Source organism: Musca domestica, unplaced genomic scaffold, assembly GCF_030504385.1.
Source record: "Musca domestica strain aabys unplaced genomic scaffold, Musca_domestica.polishedcontigs.V.1.1 4, whole genome shotgun sequence".
Lineage (NCBI taxonomy): Eukaryota > Metazoa > Arthropoda > Insecta > Diptera > Muscidae > Musca > Musca domestica.
This window is the reverse complement of record NW_026712328.1, coordinates 15,755,278-15,779,611: the sequence shown is the minus strand read 5'-3', so window position 1 is coordinate 15,779,611 and position 24,334 is coordinate 15,755,278. Positions and strand designations below refer to the sequence as shown.

Here is a 24,334-nt window from a genome sequence, read left to right as displayed (position 1 = left end):
AATGTTTATAAATTTGGTATTGGGTGAAATCTGAAATTTGGTATTAGAGCCACTGTTAGTGTGTACAGTTGAGATTTGAAGATGGTTTTGAAAACCGTAAAAAACTACGAAAAGTACTAAATATTGTGTTTTTGAGAAAAATCAATCAAATCAAATGTTTGACTTCAGTTTCAAGTTTTGAACAAAGTATAGGTCTTTCAAACTGAAATATAGTATAATTATAGAATAAAGATCTAAAAAGTTATTACAAACTAAGGTGACGGACCAAAAACGCGGATTGATAACGAATTGATTGAATTTCGAAAAATTCTAAAATGTACTAAAAATTGAGCTAGAATTCTGAAATTGTTAATGAAAAGTACTAAATGTTACAAAATCTGGCATTAGGTGAGGGAACAAATATGAGATTCTGAAATTTGAATTGAGGTCACTGTTAGCTTCTAGTGTTTACGTACGGAGACGTTGAAATAGTATTGAACAGATAAATTGGATATGGGTCCATTGTGCAATGGTTTTACTATTATCCTACTCGGTAAACTTCCAAATGAAAAATGTTGAAGACTTTTAAACATTTTCCTATTTTTCTTTCCAAAAGAGGACAAACTTGAATAATATCAAAAACGAAAGTCTGTAAATTAAGTGCGACAGTTGAAGTTTTGATTAAAAAAATGTTGTTAACCTGAACAAATTGTGCCTAAAGCGAACTGTTGGGTAGAATCTCAAATATTATGGTAGACTTTTCGCTGGTGAAGTAGCGGGCACTTGCTAGTGACATTTCGTGGTTTGAAATGAATCAAAAATGTATTTCATTGCCAGAGTAATCGGATAAAGCTAGTGGTCAAAATGTTCCAATTTTGTACAAAAGCAGTGTTAACGATTACTTTTGTACCAGAGTACCAGTTTTATTGAGTTCATGGGAAAATATGGAAAATGTACAAAATAATAAGAAGAAGAAAGGTTGAAAATTAGTAACAAAGAATCTCTATTCCTAATTTTGATGATCGACACTGTGGTATTTATTAGTGCCAACTTTGATTTCCAAAATACTCCGGAGATCCGGAGATTTTGTTGGTCAGTGTGCAACCGAAGGTGCACACTTTCAACTGACCTCTTTGGCATTTTGTTTGTTTACAAACTGCTGGACAACGAATGTTTTCTCATCGGAGAAAACCGAATTCGGCAATTCACCACTTTCGGCCAAGCGAAGCAACTCTTTAGCCTTTTTGAGTCTATTTTCTTTCTGTTGCGGTGTAAGTTCTTGCACTTTTTGGAATTTCAATGGCTTTACCCCGAGACCATTTTTCAATATTTGCGATGGTACGAGACACTGAAGATTTATTCACATTTAAATGCTTGAGTGATCTAACGATAGCCACTTGTGGATTTCCAGCCAAATATAAAGAAATCACAATATCACGCTTGTATTCCATCACGAATTACTTTTGTCTGGAAAATTCTCACCAAAATGCTTTTGTACGCTTGTAAACAATGTAAGGAGCTGTCACTGGAATGATTTTAACAGCTGTCGGACGACTTACAAATGACAGTAGTCTGAAGTTGGTTAAATACGCTGAAATTTTTGTTGAACGATCTGGAAAGTCTAGAAGCTTACATTTTTATACACAAAATGGTAGGGTATCAAAATTGATAACAACGCTAGAAATAGTACAAATGTCTAATATCGAATGTTTAAGAATGTTCCTAATATAAGAGTGTTAAAAGCATCAGTGTTGGATCTTCAGGAAGATTCAGAATTGTTATTGTTCACGTTTTAAAAAATTGAAAGAAATTCTTTTAAATTCGCCCTTTCTTGCTACAAACAACATGTAACAAATATGTAAGAAGTCCTAAATATTTTTCTTTGGGGTTTTATAAAAAGGAATAAAACGTCCGAGGTAAAAGTTTTTACAACTACATCACAGAAGTAAACGCAATCTAAATTGCGAGCACTTGCTAATTTAAATTTCTTTAGAGGCTTAAATATTTTTTAAGCCTCTTATTTGCCATTTTGATTCTTTGCGGAAAGTGAACGCTCTGTGGGAAAACAGTAATTTGAAATTTCCTGGGTCAAAATGGATAGTCTCTTTAAAGGTACCTAATAGTTAAACACATCTTAAAAATTAAGGCCTTAAGTGCCTGCAGTTTGTCAAATATACAGGGTGAGATAAAAAAACTGCAACAAAGTCAAACGCCATAATTTTTAAATTTTATTGAATAAAGCAAAACATGTCGGAAATAGCATCAAATTTTAGAATAAGTTCAGATTTGTTCGAATTGGTCACCTTTGACACGAATTATGGTCTTCAAACGGCCATGAGACCATCGCACGCTGCCCGAATGTTGCTCTGCGGTATTTTGGCCCATTCCCGGCGAAGCGCTTGCTTGAGGTGATCGACATTTTGGTATTTTTAGTGCCATCCTTGCTTTCCAAAAAACTCCAGACACAATAGTCCAACGGATTGGTATCCGGAGATTTTGGTGGCCATTGTGCGCTGGAAATGAAGCGAGGAACCTCATTTTTTAATCATTCTTGGGTGGCGCGTTCTGAGTCCTTTTGGAATGTCCAAGGTCTGCGGCAAATATGTTTGCGTGTCCAAGGCTTTAATACACCCTCCAGAATATGTTCACGATAATGTTAGGCATCTATTCTGATGCCACGGTCGATCATCGGCTGTTATGACGGTCCACACCATCACCATGGCCGGCGCTTGAGTTCTGGTGGCCAACCGAAGGTGCACATTTTCATCTAACCTCTTTGGCAAGTAAACACGATAATTTTGTTTGATTACAAACTGCTGGACAACGAATGTTTTCTCATCGTAGTGAACCAAATTCGACACTTCACCACTTTTGGCCAAGCGAAGCAACTCTTTAACTCTTTTGAGTCTATTTGCTTTCTGTTGCCGTGTAAGTTCTTGGACTTTTTATAAAGAAATCACACTATCACGCTTGAATTCCATCACGAATAACCTCTGGAAAATGCTCACCAAAATGCTTTTGTACGATTGTAAATGGAGTAATTTTAACAGTTGTCGGACGAGTGAGTGGCTTGGAAATGACAGCAGTCTGAAGTTGGTTGCAGTTTTTTCATCTCACCCTGTATGTCACCTAAAGTCATAGCATACAAATGTGTAGCAATACCTTCCCAATATTCTGTATTATGAGGGCTTTTACCACATATATATTCTTATCATTTTCACTAGAATTTTTAGTTCTAAAAGCAAACTAAAACAGATTATATTTATTTTTTTTTTGTTCTGTTCCCTGATAGGGATAATACAACAGGACTATTTTAAAACAGCTGCATTTAAATTTGTCTAAATTAGGCAAAAAAATGTTCGTATAATGAATTTAACATATGCAACTCCACCTACCACGGTATCTTAACAATGACAATCGAATACCGTTTAAAATTGTATTGTCATAATGGAAACAATCGGTGGAAACATACATACACACGTACGTACATATATATCAAGGAACACATACATGTACATATAACAATAGGTTTTTTGCAGTTTGGATCAATTTATTCTAATTAAGTGCAATAAATTCAATTCAAATAAAATGGCGACAGTGTGAGATCGGATTCTATTCAAATGCTTCGCATGAAGAAGAAGATGAATATATGAGTGTATTAAGTGAATTCCTTTCTAATTGAATTCATTACACACACATATACCAAACACAGGAGATGGGTAATCACAACAACAACAGCGGGGACAATACTTGTAATTGTAATTATTATTAATAACGAATTGATTTCTATAATAATATCAAATTGATTGACTTCAATTGTATTGAAATTTATAAAATTCAATATAAGAACTTGACAAGCACACACGTACATACCCATACATATGAAATTGAGAGTGTGTGTGTGTGTGCGTATGTATGCATGGGTATGCCTTCAAGTAGTTATAAATCAGATTGATTGTTTCTTAAGCCTATTGACAAAAATATGCAATTCAAATATAATTTCGACAATCCGATTTGAATGTTAATGAAAACACGATTTTAGTCCCATTAATTGTTGTTGTTGTTGCCATCGTTATTGTCACCATTGAAAATCATTGAGTATGAAAACTCACAGCGAGTTATTGAAATAATCGCTTAGCTGAAACTAAAGAATGACATTTAAAATCATTTTAAGTATATCGAGTCTTCATCAATATTCTTCATAGTAACATAATAATGTTGACTTTTAAAGGAGTCACCAAAGGGTATTTTATTGTCCCCTTCTAAATTTTAGAAGTGAAACAACTACATTTTCCACTTGTAATATAAAAATTTCGAATGTAATTTTCTTCAAAACTATTATACTATTTTTTTTTCTTTTGTTTAAAATTAAGTTTTCATTACTTGCATACATCAACTCGAAAAAAAGCCGAAGAAAAATCCAAGGAAATAGCAAAATTTTTCGCATTTATTTGGCAACATTAAATCAAATATTTTATTGACATATAATGGAAATATATTTCTTTTCCTTATGGTAGAAACGCACGTTATCTTTGGCGTCATCCTTCTTTAATAATGGTTGTAGAAGAATTTTACGTTATTTCGTCTAAAGTACGATTTGCAGAGTGCTTTACTGTTTATAGCAAAATCTTACGACAAATAATTTTTAGGAAAAATAACTCAAAACCCGTTTGGTGATTTGCTTGAAGGTTTGTGATCCTAGTATTGTTATCCCTAATTTTGCTAAAAGCATCATATAACAAAAAAGTAAAAATTCAAAGGAATTTTAATACTAAAATTTCAAAATTAGTATCCCATTTTCCTTTTTAATTTTTAATACTTTTTCTTTTTTATTTGTTTGAAATTCATATAGGTTAAAACGTATCAAGCGGATCTGCCGACAGACTGTGTTGTTTAACCTGCGTTATGATTATTGAAGCTTTTAACCCTTTATTGCGGAATTTCCGAAAGTGTTGGCCAACTTTGTTAAGAGAGATATGTTTATTCAAAATTGTGTTAATAACAAGTAACTTTTCATAATCTCCACCTTTGTGTAAAGAAAACATTTTTATATCAAAGTATCTGAATTGAAACGTATTCCACTTCAAACTTCAAATACCAGTAAGATCGTTTAAATAATGCTGTAAAACTTTTCAAAAAACCAAAAGGTGGATGAGACCGTTGTATAGGGGCCATACAAAAAGAAAAAATATCTACCAAATCTTCTTGAATACCAAATTTAAAAAAAATTATATTTTTTTAAAACAGAAAATCGGTGGGTATCGTTATATGTGCGCTATACGAAAACTTGGACCAAACATACAATGTTTCGCCACCGGTGCTAGAACACATTACGAACTACAAATGACAATTTTTTGACAAATCCGTTGAAAAATGTGGAAAAAAAATCATCAAAAAATCCGACTATCGGGAGGTACCAAAACGTGAACCTATATGTACCATGTTTCACCACCGGAGCTAGAACCCATTATGACCTACAAGTTCCAATATTTGGACAAATCCATGAAAAATGTGCCGAAAATCATATATAAATTATATAATTTTAAATTTTTAGACAAATTTTAAATTTTTAGAAAAATTCGTTTAAAAATGTGGCAACAATCATCAACAACCAAATATCGGGAGGTACCGTTATATTGGGGCCATACGAAAACGTGGACATAGATACTCATTTTTCTGCCACCTGAGTGAGAACCAGTTATGACCAAATACCAATTTTTAGACAAATCCGTGGAAGAAAGTGGCGAAAATCATCAAAATACGGAATATTGGAAGGTACCGTTATGTGGGGGCTATACAAAAACTGGGACCTATAGTACATACAATGTTTCGCTACAGTAACTAGAACCCATAACGAACCACAAATATCAATGTTCTGTCACCGAAGCTGGAACCCATTACAAATGATCCAAAATCATCAAACTATCGAATATCGGGAGGTGCTGCTGTATGGAGACTATAAGAAAATGTGAACTAATGTATCTCATTTTCAATACCAACCACCTTAGATACAATACATATTGTTGTGCCAAATGTTTAAGCCCTATGTCAAATAATATGTGATTTCAACAGACAGTCGGACATCGTTAAAATTGACTTAGAATTTTATGTTGATTACGGATATACACTCTATAGGGTCTAAGACGAATATTTAGGGATGTTACAAATGGAATGACAAAGTTAATATACCTTCCTCTTCAAGGTGGAGGGTATAAAAACATAGGGTTGTGTGAAATCGGACTATCGGAAGGATTTTCATGTTGTTCAGTTTTTATATGCCTTGACGAAGGTGGCTTATCAAGATTTGCAACGTTTGAATAAATATTGGATGATCCTTTTGCAAATTGTTATATTGAAGCTACCGACCTTTATTGGGAGAGGTACCACAACAAGTGAATTGATATTGCCCATTTCCGATCTTAATGTAAGCTAGACAAAAATATTACGTGTACCAAGTTTAGACGACATTAGTTAATATACCCTCCTTTTGATGGTGGAGGGTATTAAAACATTGGAATGTGTGAAATCGGACAGTCGGATCCTATTTCACATTTTATAATAGTTGTAAAAATTCCAATTATTGACCTGGTGATCTAGCATCTATCCCTTCACTCAATACCAAATGTAGTATCATTCAGTACTATGTCCAGGCTGTATGAATATATAAAACGTAGTATCATTTGGTACTTTTCGTGCACCTGTAGTACACAATTCTAAAACGACCTCTTCATTACGGAGGGACCCCAATACAAAATTTTAAAATTTCAGCTTTGTCCGTTCACACTAAACCAAACTGTTCTAAATGTATTATTTAGTACAGTTCCCCCATTTAGTACACATTTTCAAAACCACCTTCATATATCGACATTTTTTTCCAACCTTAATTCTCATACAAAATTTCAAGATTTAAGCTTTATCCGTTCACATAAAACCAAATGGTACCATTTTAGAAGCTTACTAACATTTCCTAAATTTAAAGTTTGATTTCCAAATAACACTTTGGTGCATCTATCCTGCAAATTTCAGAATTCCAGCTCCATCTGTTCATCACAATTCCAGTTTGTACCGAATTAAGTACCATTTAGTGCACATAAGTACGAACCCCAATCCAACACTACCACAGTAATCCCAATTCAAAAAATTAGGATTTCACTCCTATTGGTTCGCCCAAATACAAATTGTACTTTATTTAGTACATATAATTACTATTTTCCAAAATTACCAACATATCTCCTCATATCCTCCGACAGTTGTCTTCTATCCAATTTTCAGGATACAAGTTCTATTGATTCACCCAAATCCAAATTGTACCAAATTTCAGGATTCCAACTCTATTGATTCTCCTAAAATTTAAATAGTACCAAAGTACATAAGTACGAACTTATGCCGTAATCATATTTCTAAATTCAAGAATGCCAACTCTATCGGTTCACCCAAATCGAAATTGTAACAAATTTAGTACATTTAGGGCACATAAATACAACTGTTGAAAACTTCCTTTAAATCCCGATCCTACACCCCGCCAGTAATGTTAATTTTAAATTTCAGCATTCAAGATCCAGCCGTTCCTGCAAATTTAATTTCTACTAAATTTAGTACCTTTTAGTACTTTTCATATATATGAGCACATACTTTCAAAACTACCTCTTCACATTCTTAACCTTGATTCCGATAAAAATTTCAATGTTTTAGCTCTAACGATTCACATGATACGAAATAGTACCAAAGTAGTACATTTTAGTACTTTTCGTGCGATAGTGCGAATTCCCCAAACTCTTTCGGAAAAATTAAGAGTTCCAAATATAAGAGTTCTAGATCTACAGGGTGAGATGAAAAAACTGCAACCAACTTTAGACTGATGTCATTTCAAAGCCACTCGTCCGACAGCTGTTAAAATTATTCCAGCTCATTATATTGTTCACAAGCGTACAAAAGCATTTCGGTGAGACCATTCGAACAAATCTAAACTTATTCTAAAATTGGATGCTATTTCCGAAATTTTTGCTTTCATTCAATAAAATTAAAAAAAATGTTAAAATTATGGCGTTTGACTTTGTTGTAGTTTTTTTATCTCACCCTGTTCTACTTCCTAAAATATAAAGGGTATCTTTTAGGACTTAATAATACTTTTCGTACCATTCTAGTACGAATTTCCAAAAACACTGCCTTATCGGATCCCTTCGGACCAAGAGTGACCCTCACCAAAATTTTCAAGATTCTAGCATCAGCCATTTCGTCTGGGAGTTGATGAATCGTTGAGTCAGTCAGTTACTTTACACTTTTATTAATATAGATTGACTATCCAGAAGAGTCTTTTAGCACTCTCGAATCGTTTTAGGACAAAAATCTATTTTAAGCATATTGCTTTGTTCTATCTAAAATCTACGGACTATTTTAGCTCTTTCCTAGCTCTTTGAATGTTGCATTACGATTTTAGATACTGGAAATTCTGATTGCCTTTTGCTGAAAAAATGTGCCTTTCTGAAGTATTACAACGTCACCGGCGTGGTAGTCTGTTTCAAGAGGTGATTAACATACTCAGAAAATTGTTTACGTTACCATGGTTATTAATTCCCCTCGTTGGGACTGAATTAAGTCCCATGGAGGAGAAACATTTCATTATTTGCTTGTGCTTCCTGTAACGATTTCCTCTCTGCGAGTTATTAGCGTTATAAAAAGGAACTGATTCAAATCTGCGAAATTAATAAATCTTCGACTCTTGCGAACAAATAGGTTAATTAAGCCATAACAACATTACATTTGATATATGTAACTACGTACAGATAAGTATATGTTTGTACAGAAATATATCAAGTAATAAGAACCAAAAACTGTGTAGTATTATTTGACTAATTATTTTTTTATTTTTATTTCTTCATTCAAATGGTTTGGGTAGAGTACTAAAATACGTTTACAGCCTTTCTGTCTGGAATAATTGCTTAATTTGGCCTTCAGTGTTGATTAATTTACCAATCGAAAATGTTATCTTGTTCACATTACAAACAGCTCCACTTTATGTTTTTCTACAGATTTTCTTGTTTTCCATTTCCCCCCAGCATTTAACAAATCTGATTCACAACATTGAAAATGTGAAACGTATGACAACGATACTTCATCTCATACGTGATATGAAGAAGGTGGGCTTGACGTTATGCGAGGCGATGCGCAGCGCTGCGATGTGAATTCTCCCACACCTCCGACCTGGTTCCCCAAATTTGTTAAGTGTAAATACTTTTCAACTTTGTGAAAGGTTTGACAAGATTGTTTTTCTTGTTTTTTTTTTGTATTCCTTTGTTGGGGTGTGTGAGTGCGCCTGGATTTCATTTTATCCATCGAACAAAGAGTCACGTAATCAACGATTCTATTTTAGATAAAAATATATAAAAACAACTTTTTTGCTCAGCTTTTCCTTTTTTTCTTTCCGTCTTTTTTTTCTTCTTTTTCGGTGAAAGACAAGTAGTTATAATAACATGTCACAGGAATGAATGTAAAAAAATGTTTGTGTAAGAAATAATACAACACCACCACCGACGCCGCCAACATGAAAGCCAAACTCACACGCACTCGCCTAAAACTGATAGCTGGAGAAAAAAAAGAACCTAGAAACGTTGGAAAAACGCTGAAACATTAGATGAAGAATAGTAAATAATATATAACTAATACAGCAAAATACGAGGGATTATATCGGTGAATGAAGGAATAAACGTACGCTGGTTGTAAAAAAGATGTTCGTTTCATTGTTGTTGCTGCTGTTTGTGCTGTGCCGCTGTTTTATTTTGCGATTTTTGAGAATGCAATCAAAATTATTTAAGTGGAGTGAGAAAACATTTATAACTCACAATAAAAAAGGAAAACTTACAACATGTAATGGGGGGCATGTGAAAGAATGGGTAACACGACACAGTGTTTTAATAAGTTAAAGCAGTATGTGAAACGCGTATTGATACTACTCGTCGAACTGTATGACTATAGAGAGTCCTAGCAATTCATCCTGGAGTAAAATCTCTAACTCAATGTTAAGAGCAGAGCATTTGCGTACTTAAAGTAATCAACAGAACAATTCCAAAATGAAGAAATGAAGAATATTCTAAAATATACAATAATTAAGAATGCATTATTTTTATACTCTTCACCATTGTAACTTTTCCGTTTGTAACTTTTCGAAAAAATCATTTTATATCTCACAAAATATACAGGGCGAGAGAAAAAAATTGTAACAAAGTCAATTTTTATGTTTTTTTTATACCCTACACCACATAGTGGTAAGGGTATTATGTCTTTGTGCATTTGTTTGTAACATGGAGAAGGAAACGAGATAGACCCATAGTTACTTTTGAGAACCTTCATAGAATCACTTTCTGAGTCGATTTACGCATGTCAGTCCGTCTGTCCGTCCGTCCGTCCGTCCGTCCGTCCGTCCGTCTGTCCATGTATTCTTGTGAACAAAATGCAGGTCGCATTTATTATCCGATTGAGATGAAATTTTCCAAACAATATTTTTTTGGCCCAAGGACGAACCCTATTGAAATTGGTGAGAATCGGATCAAATTTAGATATAGCTCCCATATATACCTTCATCCGATTTCGGGTTAAATGTGCACCAAATATCCACTATCAGTCCAAATTACCTGAATTTTGGCACACCCAACCGAGTTCGGCCTAGAAGCAAGTATATCAAACTTGGAGAAAATCGGTTCAGATATAGCTATAGCTCCCATATATATCTTTCATCCGATTTGATCTTTAAGTCCCTCACATTCCTACTATGCACTCCACAACCGTGATATTTGGTACCAGGTATTAGATGAAGCACAGAAATAGCTGTTTTAAATTTTATCGAAATCGGTTCAGATTTGGATATAGCTCCCATATATATCTTCATCCGATTTCGGGTTAATTGACCACCAAATGGCCAATATCAGCCCAAATGGCACGAATTTTGGCACATGTGACCGAGACTAGCCTTAAAGCAAATACAACAAATTTGGAGAAAATCGGTTCAGAAACAGCTATAGCTCCCATATATATCTTCATCCGATTTCGGGTTAAATGTGCACCAAATGTCCACTATCAGTCCAAATTACCTGAATTTTGGCACACCCAACCGAGTTCGGCCTAGAAGCAAGTATATCAAATTTGGAGAAAATCGGTTCAGATATAGCTATAGCTCCCATATATATCTTTCATCCGATTTGGTGTTTAAGCCTCTCACATTCGTAATATGCACTCCACAAGAATGATATTTGGTACCAGATATAAGATACAGCCCAGAAATAGCTGCTTGTAATTTTATCGAAATCGGTTCAGATTTGGATATAGCTCCCATATATATCTTCATCCGATTTCGGGTTAATTGTGCACCAAATGGCCGATATAAGTCCAAATGGACTGAATTTTAGTACATCGGACCAAATTCAGCCTAGAAGCAAGTATATCAAATTTAGTGAAAATCGGTTCAGATATAGATATAGCAACCATATATATGTTTCATCCGATTTAGAGTTTTAGTCCCATACATTCGTAATATTCACTCCACAACCGTGATATTTGGTACCAGGTATTAGATGGAGCACAGGAATAGCTGTTTTAAATTTTATCGAAATCGGTTTAGATTTGGATATAGCTCTCATATATATCTTCATCCGATTTCGGGTTAAATGTGCACTAAATGGTCAATATCAGCCCAAATCACCAGTCTAGAAGCTAATACGTAAAATTTGGAGAAACCCGGTTCAGAGATAGCTATAGTTCGTAAAATGCACGATAAAATTAGATAGATTTTGATTTTGTACCAAATATCTCATAGAGCTCTAAAATGCCCTGTATAAACCTTTTTACGAGAGCTCTACTAAATATGCATAGTGGTGTAGGGTATCATATAGTCGGCCCCGCCCGACTTTTGAGCTTTCCTTACTGGTTTTTTTTATTTTATTGAATGAAAGCAAAAAATGTCGGAATTAGCATCAAATTTTAGAATAAGTTTAGATTTGTTCGAATTGATAACCTTTGACATTATAGCCTTCGAGCGGGCAATGAAACCGTCACACGCTGCCCGAATGTTGCTCTGCGGTATTTTGGCCCATTCCCGGCGAAGCGCTTGCTTGAAGTGATCGAAACTTTGATATTTTGTAGTGCCAATCTTGCTTTACAACATACTCCAGACACAATAGTCCAACAGATTGGTATCCGGAAATTTTGGTGGCCATTGTGGGCTGGAAATGAAGCGACGAACCTCATTTTGTAACCAATCTTGGGAGGCGCGTGCTGAGTGCGACGGTGGAGTCCTACTGGAATGTCCAAGGTCTGTGGCCAAAATATTTGCGGGCCCAAGGCTTTAATACGCCCTCCAGAATATTTAATAATATTCGGCATTTATTCTAATGCCACGGTCGATTAATACGAGCGGAGAGCGACCATCGGCTGTTATGACGGCCCTCACCATCACCATGGCCGGCGCTTGAGTTCTGTTGTCCAACCGAAGGTGCACATTTTCAGCTGACCTCTTGGGCAAGTAAACACGATCATTTTGTTTGTTTACAAATTGCTTGACAACGAATGTTTTCTTATCGGAGAAAACCAAATTCGGCAGTTCACCACTTTCGGTCAAGCGAAGCAACTCTCTTGATTCTGTTTTCTTTCTGTTGCGGTGTAAGTTCTTGCACTTTTTTTATTATTTGCGATTGGATTATTGCGATATGTTCAGCTCACGAGCCATTTTTCGGCCTCTGCGACCCGGGTTTCGATCAAGTCGCTTCTTTACTCATCGCACCATTTCTGCTGATGTTGCTGTTTTCTTCCGTCCACTTCTTTGACGTCGGGCTACGCTACGGTAACGAGCGATGGTACGAGACTCAAAAGATTTATTCACATTTAAATGCTGGAGTCCTCCAACGATAGCCACTTGTGGTTTTCCAGCCAAATATAATGAAATCACGCTATCACGCTTGAATTCTATCAAAAATAACTTTTTTTCTGGAAAATTCTCAACAAAATGCTTTTGTATGCTTGTAAACAATATAATGAGCTGTCACTGGAAAAATGTTAACAGCTGACGGAGGAGTAGCTTAGAAATGACAGCAGTATGAAATTGGTTGCAGTTTTTTCATCTCACCCTGTATGTCCTCATTTAAAATGAATTGACAACCCAAGTCTAAATTTGTTTCGGAATAATATTTTTATCACACGTAGGCCAAATTTTTGAATAGTAATAACTTTTGTAAGATGTGAAGTAGATTTTCTTAAAAAAACCCGACACATCCCAATATTTTTGCTGTTATACAGAAATTATGAAGTTAGAAAATGTCGGTCTAGTCCATCCGATACTTCCCCCGCAGAAGTCTAAAATTTGTAAAAGAATACATTTACTCAAAATAGCACAAAACTTGATGTATGGTTAGATAAGTGACGTTAAATAATGGAGAATATTGGACCTTTCCAAGTGATCCTACCCCACACCACAATATGACAAAGCTGTGGGTAATAATAACTCTCTTAAAATGGGAAATCACTACCCGATTTTCAGTTTTCTTTTTCGTTTCAATATTTTTGTCTGGAATGGAATACATCGGCTCTTTATAGTTCAAAATTTTCGAAACAAATCATACATACCGAGTCGAGTGCTCGATAAAACAACGGCTTGGAAGCTGGTAATGTTTACATAGAACTGGGGCCAGTAGCGAACATGAGAAATATTGGTCCATGTGCATCCGCCCAAAAAAGTGCAAAATGGGGTTTTAGTCATATTTTTTAACCGTCATATTTTTTATTTTATATCGGTAGTTTGTGTTCCGATTGGGCACACAACATCCTGGCAAAGAACTGTCCATACAGTACATTGTGGTATAGATTCTATTAAACGATTACTCCCGATATTGGGTATTTTGAAGATTTGAGCACTATTGTTCAAAAGTCTCCTAGGAAAAAACATTGTCCATATTGGTCCACATTTCGTTCAACTCCCATGTAACGATAGGCCCTGATATTTACTATTTTGATGATTTTAGCCACATTTTCGAGATAATTTTTCGAATTTTGGTGTTGCAAGTTTCTAATAACAGAATTAAGATATTTGGCTCGAATTATGGCCCTCGGCATACTTTAATATTAATTTCCAAATGGCGAAGCGCATTAAAAGTTTGGAGGTATCGGCTAGATGCTTTCTACAATATCCTCGAAAAAACTTTTTCAACATATTAATAAAACAATTTTTGTAAATTCCGCAATGAGATAGTGTTGTGGGACACGTGATCAATTATGGTCCCCGGAGAGTGATATGCCGAAATATCCTAAAACAATATATAGAGTTAACAATTTCCACGGGGCAGAGTTCTATTTGAATTCGTTTGGAAAAAGGACAGACATATTTCATGAATTGTCTTTAAATTCAGCCCTGATTAAGAAACCTGAGTTTCCAAATAAATATTAGCAAAATTAAAAAAACTGCGACCAACTTCAGACTGCTGTAATTTCTAAGCCATTATATTGTTTACAAGCGTACAAAAGTATTTTGGTGGAAATTTTCCAGAAAAAAAGTTATTCGTTATGGAATTCAAGCGTGATACTGTAATTTCTTAATTATTAATCGACCGTGGCATCAGAATAAATGCCGAATATTAGCGCGAAAATATTCTGTAGGGTGTATTAAAGCACGCGCTATACAAGAATGATTACAAAATGAGGTTCCTCGTTTCATTTCCAGCACACAATGGCCACCAAAATCTCCGGATACCAATCCGTTGGACTATTGTGTCTGGAGTATTTTGGAAAGCAAAGTTGGCACTAAAAAAATACCAAAGTGTCGTTTACCTCAAGCAAGCGCTTCGCCGGGATGGCCAAAATTCGTGCCAAAGGTTACCAATTCGAACGAATCTAAACTTATTCTAAAATTTGATGCTATTTCCGGTATTCTTGCTTTAATTCAATCAAATTAAAAAAAAAATTAAAAATGATGGCGTTTGACTTTGTTGCAGTTTTTTTTTTATCTCACCTTGTATAGTGAAGTACAACCATTCCTCAAATCAAACATATTCTTTCTTCTCCTGTGGATCTTAAATATTTGGGTCTGAATTCGTGTTCTTGTAAACGTCTCAAAATTGAATTAAAAATAGGCTAGAATTTAAGATTTAGATTTTTTAAATAAACAATTTTGTTATATTACAATTGAGCCGGCAAGGCAATTCAAATATGTTGAAAATTTTACTGGCTTTTTTCGTTCAATAAATTAGAGTGAAATGAGATTTTTTTGGCAATCATATTTAGAACTTAATTATATTACAAGGAGGATAATTTAAGTTAAGTTTAGTAAGGTTAAAGAGATGGTTATTTCAAAGAGATTGTTAAAGAGATGGTTATTTTAAAAGCTCTTTGAATTCCCTAACAAAATGTTTTTTTTTTATTTCAGATATGAGTGAGTAAGATATGTCTCTGTCCTTCTCTCTCGGAAAGTTAAGTATTACCATTCAAACTCTGTGTTATTTTGTGTTATTTTTTTCCGTTTTCATTCCCAGTGCAGTTCAACTTGAACCCCATAAATGTTTGGATATGGATAAATACGTGAAAAGCACAAATAATAAAGGACAAGCATTAAAAGACAATATATGTTTAACTCCCTCCACACCCCCAATAGCCAGCCAGCCAGCCAGCCGCATTGCCTGGGCAGGAAACCTAAAAACTTCCTGTTGTTGGATATATCAAATAATAGAGATTAGATGAGTTAGTTAATACATCATAAGACATATAGACTGCTGGTGGACATAACGCCACTTCCACTATAAATGGCGTAGGGCTTGTTATTTCATCTGGTAGGACATGGGGAAAAATAACATTCACAATTACAGAAACACGTACCCAACACACATTCAAACATATCAAACGTAATAAAAACGTAAATCAAGATAACAAAACAAAGGAAAAATATATCAAAATGTTAAATGTTAGTCCGAAATAAAAAACACAAACACATAACACTGAATATCTAAACATGGGATGTTGTGTGAAATCATAGACTTATATGATGTACATAAAATTGTATCAGACAAAAAATATAGAATACATTCATGTATTAAATCATTCTTAATTAAAAAAGAAGAAAAATATATATTGTTATCATCTGTCGTGGCAGTTGTCATATTCATGTACAAAACTGCGATTTTTGGATTAAAATTATGGATTTTTAGTGAAATAATACATTTTTATTTTTAATTTCTAAGCTATAATGGTTTATTGTGAAATTTACAAAATAAGCCGTAAATATGCCAAAAGTTAGGATCTACAAATCCCAATTTTACATAAGATTTAATTTTAGTACAAATATTGTAATGATTGTTATTTATCACATCTTCATCCGTTACTATAATATATTGAAAACCTATAATATATTGAAAACAAGTAAGCAAAGGCTACAGTCGAGCGGGGCCGACCGTTCAATACCCTACAACACTATAATAAACGATACAGTTTATATAGGCGAGATACTCGAAAAAATTCCACAAGATATTGTGACAAATATTAAAAGAAAACCATCAGGTTTCGTTCTCTAATTTTCGAATAATAGCAACTTAAACTAATTTGCTCATTTCCAATTTATTGGTAGATGTTGCACTTAAATGGTCTTCCTATATCTGGAACCAATATTTCCCAAAGACCTATAATCTCTCAGGAGTGGCAATAGATTAACATTTATTATTGGTTTTTGACTGAAACGCATCTATATGAGATACAGCCATTTGACTATATTCTTCAACGAAACCAGCGTTAACGAAATAGTCAGAAGTGCGTCTTTCCTATATTTGTGAATTCTCCAAAAAGTCACTGGAATGGATATTTTCGTATTTTGTCTAAAAAAGTTGGCAAACTATTTCACACATTGAATATTTTTGGATGGCCATCCAAAACTATTTGGCTTTTGCAACGTCCGGTAACCTCCATTCAAATGCGCGTGAGGGTGGGGCGATAATTACGACTTGCGGACAATTTTGCAGTTTTTTTGTCCATTTCAACCCCTAAATATATGGCGATTATCTCCAAAAGAAGTAGGCTTCTATTCTGACCCTCATCTTATCCCCATGCAAAATTTCATAAGGATCGGGCAATAAATGCGATCTGTATATTATATCCTGATATCCTAACTACTTAGTTTTGTTAGCTGTAGAAATATTACCAAATGTTTAATTCAAAATTAAAATATGCCAAAAATATGACAAAATTGAAAAAATTTGAGAAAATGTTACAAAATCAATATTTTCAGCTTTAGAGAGATATTTTTATGCGATTTTTTTAGACGTTTTTTCTTTCCTGCCAAGAGGTCATTCTGAATTAATGAGAACTGTCGAAATCAGTTCTGCCGTTCTCGACATATAAGAGATATTTCAAGCATATCTTCTTTGATGGACATATATATCACACATATTTTGCTATATATCCGATTTGTTGGATGTTAACATAAATGTAAAGATCAGAAGTAACCTTGACATGGCTTTGTGCTTTCGCCAGGATTTAAAATATTCGCGGTTTAATGAAAAATTTTGATTTTTTTCAACAAAAAAATATGGTCTATTTTACCCGCTAAATATTATCCGATGACCACCCAAATTGGTAGGCTTCTTCCCCGCCCTAAACTCTGGCTATTCCGCGTCGATTGATCTATAATTGCGACCTGTATAGCTACTGCAAAATCCGACATTTTTTCAGTATTTGGTCCATTTCAACCCCTAAACATTTGGCGATCATCTCTAAAAGAAATAGGGTTCTATTCTGACCCTATCCCCACCTCCATTCTAAATTTCGTGAAGATCGGACCATAATTGCGACCTGTAGAGTGATTACAAATTAACATGGACAGACGGACAGACGGACGGACGGACATACATAGCTAGATCGACTCAGCTCGGCGAGCTAGGAAGATCCATATATACTCTCCTATATGGGAAACCAATATTTCGAGGTGTTACATAAATTCTGGCCCAATCAAACTTATAATACCCCCAACACATAGTGTTGTAGGGTATAAAAACTCTTATGTTTAAACCCAGTTTTCGTTTTTGAAATTATGTTATACAGTCACCCGAAATGTACCTTTGGTTTTGCCCCATATAAAATCCTATATGTAGGAGCAATATTTCAATCAAACTTATAATACTCCCAACACATAGTGTTATAGAGTAGAATTACAAAGTGTTAAGTTTACTAACGACTCTCAAGTTGGAAGCGCATGGGTAACTCGTTTCGAGAGTTTTCGTGGAACTCCAGATGCTCTTAAATGTATTTCTTCTACAGGTCTCCACTCTAGAGGGACTGGCCTTAGAGATCTCTACTAAAAAGTATCTGGCCTTCGTGGTCTCTACTCTAGAGTAGCCTCTTCTCTAGAATGCCTGGCCATCATCTACTCTAGAGTGCCTGGTCTTTATGGCATCTACGCTAGAGTAGCTGGCCTTCGTGGCCTCTTATGTATTGTGGCTGACCTTCATTGCTTCTACTCTGGAGTAATCGGCCTTAATGGTCACAACTGTATAATAATTATCCTTAGAATGTAGTTACTGGACTATATCGTCACTCTCACAGCCACTAATTTAGTGTAGCTGGCTCTAGAAGCTTCTATAGTAGAGTATCTGGCTCTAGAAGCTTCTACAGTAGAGTATATGGCTCTAAAAACCTCTACTGTGGAGTAGCTGTCCTTTAAATCCCTTGCTAGAGAGTAGTTGTCCCGAAAGTTATCTGGCCCCAGTGACCTCTAATTTATAGATGTTGGGCTCAAGAGGCTTTACTTGAAAGTAGTAGGATTCCAGAGACCGTATCTCTAGTAGTTGATCACCAGAGTCCGTTGTTCAGAAGAAGTTGGACTCCAGAGCTCGTTACACTGGGGTAGTTGTTCTAAAACGTATTTCTATAAAAAAGGCACATCATTCCATAAAAAAGGCACATGATATATACCCTCTGATGGTATAAAAATCTGAATATTGAAAAAAAAACTCTGAGATATGTATTTCTCGTCGTCCTAGAATTAGACATTCCACCGACATCATTAGGCCGCGTTTTTCATGACATAAAAAAAGACATCTTAAGTGAATAAAAACAAGTTAAAAAGTATCAGTCGGTATTGCCGACAGATATATACCTTCAACCTGTGTTCGATTATTTAAATATTATTTGACTAATGTTACAATTATTCAAACGTTTGACCCTCTATGGAGTAGGATCCGAAGGAATGGGCCAATATTATCCATTTCGTGTCGGACCCAAAAATATTATATAAATATTCCTGGTATGGATTATATCGACTCACTCCTTCACTTTATATGAGATATGTAATAATTTTTAGAAAGTGTTAAAATGTGCGTTATTTACAAGATAGAGTCTACCGAAATATTCTACTTTTATACTTCATCTGATACAAATAAAAAATATTGAGCGAAATATTGGGCAAAATTACAAGAAAGGATATTTATGTCCAATTTTATGCGAAATCATAAATACCGATAATTTCATATTCATATCGGGCTTCTTATTGAGAGAAATATTTGACATAGCAAGTAGTAAAGTATTGCTAAATTGTTTCGAAAGTTATAACATATATAATTATTGAAAATTGTGACCCCAGAAGGGGTTGGCAGATATATACCAACTTCACAACAGATCTTGTGTTAGCAAGATAGAAATATTGAGATGTGCCAAGTTCGCATCCGAACTAGCACTGACGCAAATATTAGGATTTGCAAAGATAGAGCAAAATCGGCCAATCGTTTCTCTTTCTGTGCAAAAAATATATTATATATATATTTTTTTTTTTGAAAATTTTGACCTTTTGTGGGGGAGGTACCAAAAGAAGTGGACCGATGTATTGCCTCTTAACACCAGACCTTGTGTTAATAAAAATATTGGGATATGTGAAATTTGAAGACAATCGGTCTTTTTCATCACATTTTATAAGAGTTGTAATTATTCAAAATTTTGACCCTTTGTGGGAGAGGTACTAGATGGAGTGGACCGATATTGTCCGTTTTTTCACATGACCTAGCATTGATGAAAATATGAGGATTTGCAAAGTTCGAGCAAAATCGGATTATGGTTTCTCTTTTTGTGCAAATAATAATTTTTTGAAAATGTTGACCTTTTGTGGGGGAGATACCAGAAGGAGTGGATCGATACATTCCGTTCTCGCACCAGACCTTGGGCTAATAAAATTATTGGGATGTGTGGAATTTGAAGACTATCGGACTCTTACATCATATTTTATAAGAGCTTTAATTATTCAAAATTTTGACCCTTTGTGGGGGAGGTCCCTGATGGAGTGGATCGATATTGTCCATTTTCGCACATGAACTAGCACTGATAAAAATATGAGGATTTGCAAAGTTCGAGTAAAATTGGATTATCCTTTCTCTTTCTGTGCAATAAATTATTTTCTTTGAAAATTTTGACATTTTGTATTGGAGGTACCAGAAGGAGTGGGCCGATATTGCTCATCTCAGAACTCGATCTATGTTTGACAAAAATATTACGAGATATTACCAGGTTTGAATCAAATCGGATACTCCCTTCGAGAGTTATCGTGCGCTCCAGCCAGCCAGACAGACGGACGGACGGACGGACGGACATCGGTTAGATCGACTCCAAATGTTCTGAAACGGATTTGGTCCAAAGAGACCTAGGGTCTAAAACCATTATTTCGACAAGGCACGTTTTGACCGTATCAAATGATATATACCCTCTGTAGCCATATGGCTGAGGGTATAAAAAACATTTTGGCTAAGTGTGACTCAGTGACTATGTCAAAAAGCAAAATTGTCTTTTGTGGGGCTCGGAGCGCCAAAAATGATAGTTGATAACCTCTACATTCTTTTTTGAGGTTTGATGCGGTGGGGTCATTGGACCTTTGTTTTTCGAAAATGAGGTTGGACCAACTTTAACGATGAATGTATTGTTCTATCCAAAAATTATCTTTTGAAATATTCTTAAATAAAGTATTTAACTGTAGATCCATGATAATTATTTTCAATTACGACAGGGCCCATAAACTACCACTTTATACCGATTTTAATTAAAGGCATAAAAATAAAATAAACGCAATAACCCATTTTACGTAGATGTTCATTTCACCATTCCTCTCAATATGCAATTTCGAACAATGTGCATAAAAATGTAGATATCAGCCAATAAAATTCGACAATTTAATTTTAATTTGTATTTCTATTATCGGCATATGGCCAGGGGTATAAAGCAAATCTTCTCAGCCACTTCAAAAGACAACATTGTTCAACTTAAAAGCAAAACCCGATTTGCATTCTGATGAGGGATAGAGGTGACGGCTAAGCAGCGCCATAGACAAAATCGAATATTTGTGTTACATTAACAAAACGGAAGCATTAAAGCCAAAGGACATCCGTGATTCTTAGTCCTACGAATAGAAAATGGCATAATAATAAAAACTTGATTTAAGTCTTAACGACCCAAACATAAAAGTTACACAAACAATCGGGCAAACAATCAACGAGACATCGTCTACAAACACACACATACACATCGATGGAAATCCATTGGACGACTACAACCGGACACTTTTCAATCGAACTCAGCGGGGCGAAGTCAACAGGAGCAATAAAGCTTTTCATAAAAGTGATGGATTTGTAAATAAAAAATGGACATAAATTAGGATCAACTGACAATAAACATAACCACCACTCAAAGCATAGAAGAAATGGCCAATGGATGTCCCACTCACACCTACTGGCCAACGGGGGTTTTCTTTTTTCCTTTTTTTTTTTGAATCTTCATAGATAAGAACATGGATAAATACTTTAAGGAAAGCCATTTAATTTTGGCCTATCAAAAACACCAAAGATGATAATAAACTTTTAATTTTGTGATTGCTCAATTGGTTTGTTGTAATTGTGTGGATTTGTGAAAAAATCCATGATTTAAAAGTAAAAAAAGTGAACAAGGAGCTAAGGCACATTACAGAAATAAAGGGTGTCCCAACCAGAACGCATTTTTAAATGTTAAATAAATCACAGGGTTTAAAAAAATATCGTGAAACTTTATTGCATCGTAAAGTAGACAGGCTGTATGGAACAAACTATCGTGCAGATGGTTGAGGCGCTTTACGGGCACACACGATCTTTTAAGGAAATTGATCTTGTGGAAATTGTAATTTTGTAGGAAATTGAAATTGTAATACCCTCCAAAAAAACCGTTAAAAATCTGTTAAAATCTTAAAAATACCGAATGAAATACATTACAATATTCAAATGTAAAACTTGAATAAATAAATTCGGTGAATGATTTAGATAAAATCATCAAAATACCGAATATAGGGAGGTACAGTTAAATTGGTGCTATACGAAGACGTCGACCTGCACAGACAATTTTCTGTCACAGGCTGAAGTATCCAGTACGAACGTCAAATACTAAATTTGAAACATTTCCGGTGAATATTATCGTTAAAATCGTCGAAATACCGAGTGTAGTAAACAAACTGTAAGTTCGGCCGGGCCGAAATTCGAATATCCTCCTCCATTTAGAACGAATTTGGCAATTTTCAAAAAATATAATCCGTTAAAATTCTGTTAAAATCTTAAAAACACCAAATATAGCCGTCATATTAGGGTCTAGACGACGTGGACTTGCATAACCAACTTTTGTCATAAGCCATTACAATATTTAAATGCGACTCTTGAAAAAAAATCGTTGAATAATGTAGCTAAAATTATCAAAATACTGAATATCGGGATGTACCGTTATATTGGGGCTATACCAAACCACATGGCCCATTTTTAACACCAAAAGCAGACATACTATACATTTGAGTAAAATTTCATCAAACTACTTCATTTCGTTCGGAAGCTAGAGTCATTTCCAAAGACGGACAGAAAGATGGACGGATTGACATCGCTAAATCGACATAGAATTTTATGCTGATCAAGAATATATATACTTTGTGGGGCCTAAAATGTATATTTATTTGTGTTATACACGGAATGACAAAATTAATATACCCTGCATTCTATTGCGGAAATGACCGCCAAAGCGTTATGGGTCTCATTTCAAAACGTAGACCTACTTCTTTTATATGACAATAATCCATCCACTGAGAACTCAAAATGCAAAATTCATTGGGACTGCAATCAGAGAAATACCGAATATAAAGGGTGCAAAAATAGTAGAGAGAACTGGACCTTTAGTAAGAAAAGGATTTCTATACTTCCAGAAATTCTTCCTAAGTTTTCAAAATACATTAAATCGCTTTTGCAGGTCATGATATGGGTCATAACCTCCGGATAAGGTTACAACCCGATTTTAGTATATATACATTTTACATTTTAACCATATTTTTATACCCCCAGCCATATGGTTAGAGAGGTTATATACAATATGATAGGTCAAAAGTGCGTAGTCGAAATAACGGTTTTAGACCCTAGGTCTATTTGGACCAAATCCGTTTCAGAACATTTTTAGTCGATCTAGCGATGTCCGTCCGTCTGTCTGTCAGGCTTGTGCGCACGATAACTCTCTAAGGGAGTATCTGATTTGGTCCAAACTTGGTACATCGTAATATTTTTGTCAAACTTAGATCGAGTTCTTAGATGGACAATATCGGTCCACTCCTTCTGCTGCATCCCCCAAAAAAACGGTCGAAATTTTCAAAAAATATATTTTCTGCACAGAAAGTGAAACGATAATCTGATCTTGCTCCAACTTTGCAAATCCTAATATTTGCATCAATGCTAGGTCAGGTGTGAAAATGGATAATGTCGGTCCACTCCATCAAGTACCTCCCCCACAACGGGTCAAAATTTTGTTTAATTACAACTCTTATAAAATGTGGTGTAAGAGTCCGATTGTCATTGTTCAAATTTCACACATCCCAATATTTTTATCAATCCAAGGTCTGATGTTAAGATGGAATATATCGGGTCACTCCTTCTGGTACCTCCCACACAAATGGTCGAAATTTTCAAAAAATTATATTTTTTGCACAGAAAGAGAAACAATAATCCGATTTTGCTCCAACTTTGCAAATCCTAATATTTGCATCAGTGCTAGGTCAGGTGCGAAAATGGATAATATCGGTCCACTCCATCAAGTACCTCCCCCACAAAGGGTCAACATTTTGAATGATTGCAACTCTTATAAAATGTGAAGTAAGAGTCCGATTGTCTTCAAATTTTATACATCCCAATATTTTCATTAAACCAAGGCCTGGCGTGAAGAGGGAATACATCCTTCTGGTCCCCTACAAAAGAACGAAATTTTCAAAAAAAAAATATACTTTTTCTGCATATAAAGAGAAGCAATAATCCGACTTTGTGCCAACTTTACAAATCCTAATATTTGCGTCAGTTCTAGGTCAAGTACGAAAATG

General features: G+C 34.9%; 1 long non-coding RNA gene across 1 annotated transcript in view; it reads left to right on the top strand.

The window, feature by feature from the left end:
• LOC131804246 (uncharacterized) overlaps positions 1–4,868 on the top strand; it is a 32,102-nt gene extending 27,234 nt beyond the window's left edge. The window contains exon 2 of the long non-coding RNA XR_009343016.1: positions 4,832–4,868. This is a non-coding gene — a long non-coding RNA (uncharacterized LOC131804246). The remainder of the gene's footprint in view (positions 1–4,831) is intronic.
• The last annotated feature ends 19,466 nt before the right edge of the window (positions 4,869–24,334 follow it).